The 11219-nt window shown below is 46.5% G+C and overlaps 1 protein-coding gene across 1 annotated transcript in view; it reads left to right on the top strand.

Moving 5' to 3' along the window:
- Nucleotides 1-11219, top strand: part of ntrk3 (neurotrophic receptor tyrosine kinase 3) — a 999514-nt gene that overhangs the window by 37221 nt on the left and 951074 nt on the right. The gene's annotated exons all lie outside the window — the stretch shown is intronic.

Here is an 11219-nt window from a genome sequence, read left to right as displayed (position 1 = left end):
TAGTTCCACCTGTCCACATTTGGCCAATATCCTTCTAAACCTTTCCTATCCATGTACCTGTCCAAATGTCTTTTAAATGCAGTTATAGTACCTGCCTCAACTAGGTCCTCTGGTAGCTCGTTTACTTTGGATTAGTTTAGTATAGTTTAGTTTAGTTTAGTTTAGTTTAGACATACAGCATGGCCCAACACGTTCACACCCGTAAACATAGTTCTGTCCTGCACTCTAGGGACAATTGACAGAAACCAATTAACCTACAAACCCGCATGTCTTTCGCATGTGGGAGGAAACCGGAGCACCTGGAGAAAACGCACGTAATCACAGGAAGAACGTATAAACTCTGTGCAATAATGTCTAATGCAACTTAAAGTCCAGTAAAGTTCGATCAAAGATAGTCCAAGGGTCTCTAACGAGGCAGGTAGCAGTTGCGGACTGCTCTCTAGTTGTTGGTTGAATGGTTCAGTTGAACAGGACATTGAACTGGGACGGAGGTCTGTGGACTGTCGACGCTGATATCCTTGTCATTTTCCCAGCGTAGTCTGATTTTAACAACTCATTTACCCGTAGATAGATACAAAATGCTGGAGTAAATCAGCGGGACAGGCAACATCTCGAGAGAGAATGAATGGTTGACGTTTCGGGTCCAGTGTGAAGAAGGGTCTTGACCCGAAACGTCACCCGTTCCTTCTCTCCAGAGATGCTGCCTGTCCCACTGAGTTACTCCAGCAATTTGTGGCTATCTTCGGTTTAAACTAGCATCTGTAGTTCCTGCCTACACAACTCCATTACCCGTATCCCCTTGTGGTAAGCTTGTTGGTGGTCTGAAACAGCAGGACCCTCTGCTTAACCAGTTATTCCATCTGTAATTCAATTCTTGCCCAGTAACCTACGCCTTATGATGATTCCTAATCTTGTTAACTGCTACCACAGTCGAGCTACTGGACCTGCAGTTGCCTGGATCAGATCTGTAATGCCTTTATATCTCTCGTGCCCAAACCCTTGGTGCCCAATGAGTTTATTATAATCGATCCTATGCATCACAAACCTCCTCTGACTATAGTGAAGCCTTGTCACTTCTGAGCAGCACATATGGCATTAGCTTCAGCGAGGTTGCAATTAAATGCCTCTCTGGGCGGTTTAAAGGGAAGTTAACAGGCACGTGAGAATCAAATTATGGGCAGCTCCAAGGTGAAATATTATCTGATTAGTGACAACTGTGCTTGTTTGAAATAATTTTCATTAGAGTTTAGTTTAGTTTAGTTCCGAGACACAACGAGCCACCGAGTCTGCAACGACCAGCGATCCCCGCTCACATTAACACTGTCCTACAATGTCATAAGGTCATACGTGATTAGAGTAGAATTAGGCCATTCGGCCCATCAAGTCTACTCCACCATTCAATCATGGCTGATCTATCTCTCTCTCCTAACCCCATTTCTCTGCCTTCTCCCCAAAACCTCTGACACGTGACAATTTTTACATTTACCTCTGACATTTACCTCTTATCCCAGGCCAATTACATCTTTGGAGTGTGGGAGGAAACCGGAACACCCGGGGAAAACCCGCACGGCCACGGGGAAAACTCCGTACAGACAACGGCCAGAGTCAGGATCGAACCCGGGTCTTTGGCGCTGTAAGGCAGCAACTCTACCGCTGCGCCATCTTGCTACCCTAACATCTGTAGACAACAATGTTGGTACTGGGATGCAGGGACAAGTGCAACTAGTTTATCCTTCTTACAGTGAAGGAGTAATTTTCTGAACATCAATGTTAGCAGCTCCTGGCTGTGAGGCAGCAAACCTGTCTGAGAACAAATTCAAGGCAGGTGAGGAGAGTGGTGACGGCTGAGGTCAGCACCCCCACGATGAATATGTTATATTCTGAGAATTGAAACGAGCGGCAAGAGTTATATTTACACAGGGTGAAACCGCCCCATAAATCATTCAAAGTAATTCCAATCAAAGCCGTCAGGGTTAGGAGGAGTGAGACAGGGATGCTGAGGAGTTGGTAATATTCACTAGTCCTATACTTCAGTTTAGGTTAGCTTAGTTTAGTTTTGAGATATAGCACGTAAACAGGCCCTCCGCTGGTTAGCACAGAAACTGTGTCAACCAGCGACACCTGCACATTAGCACTATACCACACAGACTAGGGACAATTTACATTGATACCGAGCCAATTGACCTACAAACCTGCACGACTTTGGAGTGTGGGAGGAAACCAAAGATCTCGGAGAAAACCCACACAGGTCACGGGGAGAACGTACAAACACCGTACGGTCCAGGGCCCGTAGTCGGGATCGGATCCGGTTCTCTGGCGCTGTGAGGCAGCAACTCTACCGCTGCGCCACCATGCCGCTCTGGATGAAGAGCAAATAGAGTTAGAGGTGCTGGAAACCTGAAACAAAACAGAAAGCAATGTCTTCAGTCGTCAGGTCAGGGAGCTTCTGTGGAGGAAGAAACAGAGTTAATGTTTCCAGTCAATGATCCTTCATCAGAATATGAATTAAATCAGTTGACATGAGGAATATGGGCACTAAGAATATAAATGTAATGAGAATGTGGATAATGAATTGATGAGGGTTAAACGAGCTGTATAATTATGCAGTGGAAAGTCAGTTAATGAGTATTAAGCACAATAATGTAATTAGGATGGGAGACGTCTATAATGGGCATCATGATGATGGAGCATCCTAGGGGAAGCCCACACAGTCAGTGGTGAAACATGCAAACACTTTCCCTTCACAGATGCTGCCTGACCTGCTGAATATTTACTGCACTTTCAGTTTTTATTTTAGAACTGGGCAGTTATTAATCTGAGGGCATAAACACCCAGCTAAGATTGACTTGTGTGTACAGACTCAGTGTGGTCTACTATCATGTACTCATGATTGTGCCAAGTAGGCTTGTCACCGAACCATAAACAAAATAAATAAATTCACTGTACCTAGGTACATGCGGCAACAAAGTATCATTGAACCATTGAAGGCACGGTGGTGCAGCGGTAGAGTTGCTGCCTCACAGCGCCAGAGACCCGGGTTCCACCCTGACCACGGGTGCTGTCTGTACGGAGTTTGTACCTTCTCCCCGTGATCACGCGGGTTTTCTCCAGGAGCTCCGGTTTCCTCCCACATTCCAAAGACGTACAGTTTTGTAGGTTAATTGGTATAGTCGTAATCAGACAATAGACAATAGGTGCAGGAGTAGGCCATTTGGCCCTTCGTGCCAGCACCGCCATTCACTGTGATCATGGCTGATCATCCACAATCAGTACCCCGTTCCTGCCTTCTCCCCATATCCACTGACTCCGCTATCTTTAAGAGCCTTATCTAGCTCTCTCTTGAAAGTATCCAGAGAACCTGTCCCTATTGTGTTTAGGATAGTGTTAGTGTGCGGGGGTCGCTGGTCGGCATGGATGTGGTGGGCCGAAGGGCCTGTTTCTGCTCTATCTATAAACTAAACTAAAACCAATACAGAGAAGGTATAATGTTGTACACGTCTTGTGTTTTGAACGCTCCTTTGGGCCTCAGTAATGTTCTGACCCAATTAGTTTGCTCTCTCCACTGCAGCAGCATTTCATGCCTTTGCCAGGGACATCTCTGTCCTTTTATATTTTATGGTGCCATTCCCCTGAGCCAGCATGTCTGCAGGCAAGGATCAGTGCAACCTTTATAGATTAGGCCAGAAAATACAATGGGGTGGCACTCCCTCCTTCACTCACCCCTCACTCCCTCCAAACCCTGAGCTCAGCTGCATAGCCCTCAGTGAGCAGAACACAGAACAGAGTTAGAGTTGCTGCCTTACAGCGCCAGAGACCCGGGTTCGATCCTGACTACGGGTGATATTTGCATGAAGTTTGTACGTTCTCCCCGTGACCATGTAGGTTTTCTCTGGGTGCTCCGGTTTCCACCAACACTCCAAAGACGTACAGGTTTGTAGGTTAATTGGCTTTGTTAAAATTGGAAATCGTCCCCAGTGTGTAGGATAATGTTAGTGTACGGGGATCGCTGGTCGGTGCAGACTCGGTGGGACAAAGGCCCTGTTTCCGTGCTGTATCTCTAAAGACTCCCAAGGCTCACGATCCGAAACGTCGCCTATTCCTTCTCTCCATAGACGCTGCCTCACCCGCTTGAGTTTCTCCAGCATTTTTGTCTACCTTCGATTTTTCCACCATCTGCAGTTTTTTCTTAAACAATAGAAGGGAGGTTGGTTTGTGTGATGATCTGGGCTGCCTCCACCACCAACCCCGGCAGCACGTTCTAGGCACTCGCCACCCTCAGTGTAAAAAAAACTTGCCCCATATCTTCTTTAAACTTTGTCCATTTCAAATGAATGGAGATTCATTTACTACCTGGTCTCCCTTGATATTTAATGCACTATCTGGTCTCCCTTGATATTTAATCACCAACCCATTCGTAAACATCTTCCCTGATCTGCCATTGACCCAATGATGATTGATTCAATAATCACTATCTTAAAGATTTGTAATAATTCCAGGAATAGGCAGAAGTTGCTCGAGCCTAGTGTCTGTGAAATAGCAAGGTCTGGTTCCATTCAATAAAAAATGCAATGAGCAACCAAGTAATGTGGTGAGAAGGAGATGGTTGATGCTGTAGGATGGGCGGCACTGTGGTGCAGTGGGTAGTGCTGCTGCCTCACAATGCCAGAGACCCAGGTTTGATCCTGACCTCAAGTGCTGTCTGTGTGGAGTTTGTACGTTCTCCCTGTGACCGCGTGGGCTTCCTCCGGGTGCTCCGGTTTCAAGATGATGGGACAAATAACCTGTATCCATGCTGCATCTCTAAACTAATTAACCGACTCAGCTACACATGCAGGGATGTCTACATAATCAAAACAAAATCCAATTAGATTGCAAACAAATGAAATTGCCGTGGATCTGTAATCGGTGTTAGATATTGCAACACAAAGTGTTGGAGTAACTTATCGGGTCAGGCAGCATCTCTGGAGAAACGTATAGGTGACGTTTCGGGTTAAGACCCTTCTACAGAGATGTTTTTGTCTCACTATATTTTACTGTGTGAGGCCAGCATTGTTGGCAAGGCTGGGATTTTCCACTCATCTCTAATTGCCACTGAGAGTGGTGTGAGCCTCCGCCCTTGACCGCTGGGGTTCTTGCGGTGAATGCACTTCCCCAGTGCTGTGATCAAGTAGCAGAGGACTGGCCCTGTGGCGATGGATGAACAGTTGATGTGTGATCTAGGGGGAGCCTCCTTTCCCATCTGCCTCCTTCCTGATCCTTCATAGTCAACGTGTGAGGTGTTTGGGAAAAGCCTGGGTGAGTAGCTACAGTGCGATCTGCTGACGTTGCTGTGGACACAGTGCGTTAGTGGAGGGACTGAATGTTTTGGCCGGTGGATAAGGTGGCAATCTATTACAATGGGGTGGCATGGTGGTGCAGTGATAGAGCTGCTGTCTTACAGCGCTTACAGCACCAGAGACCCAGGTTAGATCCCGACGACGGGTGCTGCCTGTACGAACTTTGCACGTTCTTCCCATGACCGCGTGGGTTTTCTCCGAGATCTTCAGCTTCCTCCCACACTCCAAAGACGTACAGGTTTGTAGGTTGATTGGCTTGGTATAAATGTAAATTGTAAATTGTCCCTAGCGTGTGTGTGTGTGTAGGATAGTGTTAGTGTCAGGTCAATATTTAGAATCAGAGAGTGATATAGTGTGGAAACAGGCCCTTCAGTCCAACTTGCCCATACCGTCCAACATGTCCCAGCTACAGTGGCTTGCAAAAGTTTTCATACCCCTTGAACTTTTCCACATTTTGTCACGTTACAACCACAAACGTTTATTGGGATTTGATGTGATAGACCAACACAAAGTGGTGCATAATTGTGAAGTGGAAGGAAAATGATACATGGTTTTCAATTTTTTTTACAAATAAAAAACTGAAAAGTGTGGCGTGCAAAAGTATTCAGCCCCCCTGAGTCAATACTTTGTAGAACCACCTTTCGCTGCAATTACAGCTGCAAGTCTTTTGGGGTATGTCTCTACCAGCTTTGCACATCTAGAGATTGAAATTTTTGCCCATTCTTCTTTGCAAAATAGCTCAAGCTCAGTCAGATTGGATGGAGAGCGTCTGTGAACAGTAATTTTCAAGTCTTGCCAGAGATTCTCAATTGAATTTAAGTCTGGACTTTGACTGGGCCATTCTAACACATGAATATGCTTTGATCTAAACCATTCCATTATAGCTCTGGCTGTATGTTTAGGGTCGTTGTCCTGCTGGAAGGTGAACCTCCGCCCCAGTCTCAAGTCTTTTGCAGACTCTGACAGATTTTCTTCCAAGATTGCCCTGTATTTGGCTCCATCCATCTTCCCATCAATTCTGACCAGCTTCCCTGTCCGTGCTGAAGAAAAGCATCCCCACAGCATGATGCTGCCACCACCATGTTTCACAGTGGGGATGGTGTGTTCAGGGTGATGTGCAGTGTTAGTTTTCCGCCACACATAGCATTTTGCATTTAGGCCAAAAACTTCAATTTTGGTCTCATCTGACCAGAGCACCTTACTCCACATGTTTGCTGTGTCCCCCACATGGCTTGTGGCAAACTGCAAACGGGACTTCTTATGGCATTTTTTCAACAATGGCTTTCTTCTTGCCACTCTTCCATAAAGGCCCGATTTGTGGAGTGCACGACTAATAGTTGTCCTGTGGACAGATTCTCCCACCTGAGCTGTGGATCTCTGCAGCTCCTCCTGAGTTACCATGGGCCTCTTGGCTGCTTCTCTGATCAATGCTCTCCTTGCCCGGCCTGTCGGTTTAGGTGGACGGCCATGTCTTGGTAGGTTTGCAGTTGTGCCATACTCTTTCCATTTTCGGATGATGGATTCAACAGTGCTCCGTGAGATGTTCAAAGCTTGGGATATTTTTTTATAACCTAACCCTGCTTTAAACATCTCCACAACTTTATCCCTGACCTGTCTGGTGTGTTCCTTGGGCTTCATGATGCTGTTTGTTCACTAATGTTCTCTAACAAACCTCTGAGGCCTTCACAGAACAGCTGTATTTATACTGGGATTAGATTACACACAAGTGGACTCTATTTACTAATTAGGTAACTTCTGAAGGCAATTGGTTGCACTGGATTTTATTTAGGGGTATCAGAGTAAAGGGGGCTGAATACTTTTGCACGCCACACTTTTCAGTTTTTTATTTGTAAAAAAATTTGAAAATCATGTATCATTTTCCTTCCACTTCACAATTATGCGCCACTTTGTGTTGGTCTATCACATAAAATCACATAAAGTTCAAGGGGTATGAATACTTTTGCAAGCCACTGTATACTAGTCCCACCTGCCTGCGCTTGGTCCATATCCCTCCAAAATTGTCTTATCTATGTACCACCTGTCTAATTGTTTCTTGAATGTTAGGATAGTCCCAGCCTCAACTACCTCCTCTGGCATTTCTAAGAATAGCCCTCAGGGTGTTCATGTTTGGCCACAGTAATATATATACTAGGGGGGGATAGAGAGAGAGAGAGAGAGAGAGAGAGAGAGAGAGAGGGAGAGAGGGAGAGATTTCACTTTCTCTCTTTCTCTCTATTCTCTCTTTCTCTTTCTTTCTCTTCTCCTTTTCTCTTTCATCTTACTGTCTCGGTCTCTTTTCGCTTGCTCTGTTCTTTCTCATTTCTCTTTCTCTGTTCTTTCTCGTTCTCTTTCTTTTTCTCTTTCTTTTTTTTCTCTCGCTATTTTCTCTCTCTTTTTCTCTCTCTCTTTGTTCTCTCCTCTCTTTTTTTCTCTCTTTTTTTCTTAGGATGCTCTCTCTCTCTCTCTCTCTCGCTCTTCTCTCGTCTCTCTCGTCTCTCATCTCTCTCTCTTCTCTCTCTCCTTCTTCTCTCTCGCTCTCTCTCTCTCTCGCGCTCGACTCTCTCGCTCTCTCTCTCTCGCGTCGCTCTATCCCCCCCCCCCCCCCTCTGTCTCTCGCTCTCCGCTCTGAAAAAGATGGAGAGATAGAGAGAGAGGGGGGCAGGGGTGGGGGTTGGGGAGGAGTGCGTCTATGAACACACCAGTCCTGAAAGTGACACTGGAGCAATTTGCCAGCTTGGGATATTTGAAGTGTGAGAATCATATCTTCCCCAGGCTGCCGACCTTCCTTTGTGTTTCACTGGAGTGCTCTGGATTGTGGTCATGGCTCTCACAGCTCTCTCGCCGCGCTCCACGAGGAGCTGACCCACTTTCATTTCTATAAGTGTTGAACTCTAAAAATAAGTGTTTGCCTAAACCACGGAACAAACCGTAGCACAGGCCTTGGACGGTGAATATTGCCAGCCTCGCGTACTCTTGTGATCTCCCTGCTCCAACACCTTCATTATCCTGATGACTTATTTTCAAAGAGAAAAGATTGCCATTTACATCACTCCTTCCCTACTCCATCACCGCCAGTGAAGCATTGGATAATTCACGGCAGTAACGCAGCCACACAGCACAGCGAGCATCCAGACTCGGCAATCCTTTACTAATGCAAACCGCAAAGCACTGGAGTAACTCAGCCGGTCGGGCAGCATCTGTGGAGGGAATGGACAGGCAACGTTTCAGTCGAGTTGCTGCCTTACAGCACCAGAGACCCGGGTTCGATCCTGACTTCAGGAGCTTGTCTGTACGGAGTTTGTCCATTCTCCGTGTGACTCCGTCTCCGTTAGATAGAGCTCTTAGGGATAGCGGAGTTAAGGGATATGGAGATGGGGTACTGATTGTGGATGATCAGCCATGATCACATTGAATGGCGGTGCTGTCTTGAAGGGCCGAATGGCCTACTCCTGCACCTATTGTCTATTGTCTATTGACCCTCTGGGTTTTCTCCGGGTGCTCCAGTTTCTCTCCCTCCCTCCCTCCCTCCCTCCCTCCCTCTCTCCATCTCAGTCTCTCCCTTCTTCTGTCTCTCTCTCTGTCTCTCTCTCTCGCTCTCTTTCTTTGGTAAAGCTGATAAATTGTCCCTAGTGTGTAGGATGGTGCTGATGTACTGTGCTGGTCAGCGCTGACTCCATGGCTGTAGGGCCTGTTTCTGCACTGTATCTCTGAAGTAAAGTAAATGTAAATGTTGGGACCCTTCTTCAGACAGGAGAAATGTTGAGGCAGGTCACAAACAATGGTTCTCTGCCTTTTATTTTCTGATGTAATGCATTGTTATCATGTACAAGAACAGGAAACAGGAAATGCTGGAAAAACTCAACAATTCAGGCAGCATCTGTGCCAAGAGAAAAAGAGGCAATGATTAACAGGTTTGCTAATGACATTAAATAATAGGCCTGTCCCACTTAGACGACTCTTCAGGCGACTGCCAGGGACTAATTTTAATGGAATTCACCCACAACCTACGACAGCAAAAATTGTCGCCACTGTCGTCGAAAAAATGTCAACATGTTGAAAACTTTGTGGCAGTCACCTGTTGTTGCCCAAAAAATGGCCTACGTGGGACAGGCCCATAAAGTGGGCGGTATCCTAAACGATGAAAGAGTAATCATTCATGGAGTTTAACGCAGATCAGTGTGAGGTGCTGTATTTTAGAGCCTTCACATTGAATGGCAGAGCCCTGGGGAGTGTTGTAGAGCAGAGGGATCCCGGAGAGCAGGTACATCATTCCCTGAAAGTGGGGTGACAGGTAGATAGTGTGGTGAAGAAGCCTTTCGGTACATTGGCCTTCATCAGTCAAGGCAATTGGAATATTATGTTACGGTTGTACAAGACATTTTTTTCTAGTTTACAGATGCAGCGCGGAAACAGGCCCTTCGGCCCACCGGGTCCGCACTGACCAGCGATGCCCACATATTAAAACCCCAGCCCCACGGTACGAGTTCATTCCAAGAGCTCTCCCGAGTTTGCCCTGGATTCAAACTCGGAGATTTACGGTAATGGCCACTCGTCGGTACTCGGGGCTCTCGTGGACATTTTTCAACATGTTGGAAAATCTTCACGAGTCTTCCCGTGCTTACCTGCCGTTAGCGAGTCTTCCCGAGTACCTGCCGTTAGCGCTAAGAGACGTCCCCGAGATCCGACGTACCCGCTACGTTCATTCTCCGTGCTTACCACGAGTTTGATTTTTTTTTTAAACTCGGGAGAGCTCTTGGAATGAACTTGTACCGTGGGACAGGGCTTTAACACTGTCCTGCACACACTAGGGACATTTTTTGCATTTACCAAGCCAATTTTACCTTGAGGTGCGAGAGGAAACCGAAGATCTTGGTGAAAAACCCACGCAGTCACGGGGAGAATGCACAAACTCCGTACAGACAGCACCTGTAGTCAGGATCGAACCCGGGTCTCTGGCGCTGCGAGCGCTGTAAGGCAGCAACTCTACCGCTGCACCACTGTGCCGCCCTGCATTGGCGAGGCTGCATTTGTGTTGTTTTTGTTACCCTGTCATTAAGCTTGACAGAATGCAGAGAGGATTTACAAGAATGTTTCCAGGACAAGAGCCTGAGCTACAGGGATAGGTTGGGAAGTCACGGACTCTATTCCTTGGAGCACAGGGGGCTGAGGGATGATCTGATAGAGATGTATAAGATCATGAGAGAAATAGAAAGGGCGAACGCACAGTCTTTTATCCAGCGCAGTGGGAAGTAAGAACAACAGGACATATTTTTAAGGTGAGAGGGAAAGATTTAATAGCAACTTGAGGGGAAACTTTTTCACACAGAGGTGCATGGAACAAGCTGCAAGAGAAGGTCGCTGAGACATGTTATATAACAACATTTAAAAGGCGTTTGGACAGGTACATGGATAGGAAAGGTTTAGAGGGATGGGGACAAATGTGGGCAGTTGGGACTCGCATAGATGGGGCAGTTTGGCCGGCAAGGGCAAGTTGGGCCGAAGGGCCTGTTTCTGTGCTGTGTGACTGCACGACTATAACTCTATTTTTACCTCCCCTCTCTTATTTCCCATTGAGAGAAGGAGTGGACTGGTGATAACCTCCGACAGTGCTGTGTTGGAACATGAGCCTGGATTTCTCTTCTCATTTCACTGGTGGGATTTGAAGCCATAATCACAATGCCTCAGGGGTAAAAGTGCTCGCAGTGGAACTGGCCAACAATTAGTTCAATGGGCAACTGAATTGAACATTTTGGGAGCATGGGCTTGAATTAGTACATCAGCGTATGAGTCTATTATTGGCTAAGATTTGCAAAGGCAATCCTTGATAACTCGTAACATAATGTTCTCAGCTGGTGAAACACTTGGTTAATGTTCAGAAAAGTT

Source organism: Amblyraja radiata, chromosome 34, assembly GCF_010909765.2.
Source record: "Amblyraja radiata isolate CabotCenter1 chromosome 34, sAmbRad1.1.pri, whole genome shotgun sequence".
Lineage (NCBI taxonomy): Eukaryota > Metazoa > Chordata > Chondrichthyes > Rajiformes > Rajidae > Amblyraja > Amblyraja radiata.
This window is presented reverse-complemented; position numbering and strand designations above follow the sequence as displayed.